This window comes from Fopius arisanus, unplaced genomic scaffold, assembly GCF_000806365.1.
Source record: "Fopius arisanus strain USDA-PBARC FA_bdor unplaced genomic scaffold, ASM80636v1 scaffold00061, whole genome shotgun sequence".
NCBI classification, from domain to species: Eukaryota; Metazoa; Arthropoda; class Insecta; order Hymenoptera; family Braconidae; genus Fopius; species Fopius arisanus.
This window is the reverse complement of record NW_011887800.1, coordinates 689,740-691,663: the sequence shown is the minus strand read 5'-3', so window position 1 is coordinate 691,663 and position 1,924 is coordinate 689,740.

Sequence of the window (1,924 nt, the reverse complement as noted above, 5' to 3'; positions counted from 1 at the left end):
ACGGTTTTTATGTTTGATTGACCATTGAATTAGTAAATTTATTCCTCCTTTTCAAAGAACGCAGAAATTTATTTATAAAATTATCACCACGCTTTGTAATTTATCGAGGATACTGACAGCACAAGAATTTTCGTCGGAAAATGTAAGTAAGAATCCATAGTAATTAATAAAAAATTCCATTTTTTGCACAATTTTTTGCTGAATGAAACGTAAATTTTACGCAGATTCAAATGTAAATTTAATTAATTAAATGATATCTATTAAGATCATTTTCCAAATGAATTTTTCTCCGTTGATCAACAACTCGATTTGATCTTCCAAGTACACAGAGATAAATTTTTTAAAAACAATGTAGTGGTCCATCAGAAAAAAACCGCAAACTGGTAACCCGAGAAAAATTGAAATGTGGAATCTAAATTGTATCTGGATGAAATTGTCACAATAAAAGTGACTCACCATTACCATTCAAGTGTTTCACTAGATTTTTCCTCAATTTTTTTCTCAATGGAAAATCACACGATTTTATCCAAAATTATTAACAACTTTTTGCTTTTATTTCATATAATCGTCCCATAAATTCTCAAATGAATAATTAAATATTTCAAAATCTCCGTGAAACATTATATCAACGAAATCTTCCATCTAAAATTTAAATGTTGCAAAAATCTCCAATAAATCCAGACAATAAATCTAAACGCTTTTCTCGCGGAATTACGAAAACAAATCTCACCTGTGATTCACTATATTTTCATCAAGAAAGTCATTAGACGTAAACGATTAAAAACTATCGTTAATGTTAAAATACGAGGAACGTGATGGGCTCACCCTATATTTGAGTTAAAAAATTGAGCAACTTGGGATTGCTTTAACGAGAATGTCGAGTGTCTATTGCGGGTAAGAAACGAGGCCACCCGAGGCTTTTTGGCGACGAGGACGACGATTATGAGTGTAAAAGATATGCCGGGTGGGGCATTGAAAAAAAATGTTAAAAAATAAAAAGAACAAAGGGACAGAGAAAAAAATCTATGAGTGTCGATCGTGATTCGCATGATCCGATGGAGAAGAGGAAGAAAAGGAGGGATCCATCATGAAGGTATGCAATACTGATGCTACAATAGAACTAGCTTTCTAAAACATCCCAAACAAACATTACCGAATAGGTACAACTGAGCGATAAATGGAGCTCATAAAATAACGTAGAATGAAGTGAATTCTGTCTGCAGTCGACGGGTTAAAAGAACCCAGCCCTTTTACTCTTATCCTGAGGCTCATCGCTGTTTATTCGTGTTATGCCAGAGGTGAGACCAAACACGCTGATAAAACCATTACGGGAAGGACAGGGTAAACTAAAATATAACAGCAATAACTACGATAAACACACCTTAAAGTAATTAATTCTCACCACATAATTAATTGACGAATAGTTTGTTATTATTATTTAATGAGAATAGGTGCCCGGGGGAGTTTATATATTGTACGACACCCCCTTTGCACTCCCTTTGCAAAAAACATGAAATATCAATAATTATATCAATTTAGTTGGAATAATAATAATGATGTTGATATTATTATGGTAGAATAAGAAGTGCGGAATTCGTACTTTAATGCCTGTTACCAATTTTGATAATCTTCAAATTTCGATTTTACCCAGTCACGTATATCCATCATCAAAGTTTTTTATTTTAAGTAGTGGAAGTTCAAAATTTTCATTAGTTGTGGTTAATTAAGGATGTTCTGCCCCTTTCTAGCCAAAATTACCGGTTTTTTCCGTTTTCTGATGAATTGTCTTCGCATTTTATGATCTTTTAGAACTTCCCAAATATGACATTAAAAAATTATTATTGTTTTTATAAAATGTTTCAGGCCAGAAATATTCTCAAATATTGCAGGGAATCCATGAAATCTGTGTAAAATCGGTATTATT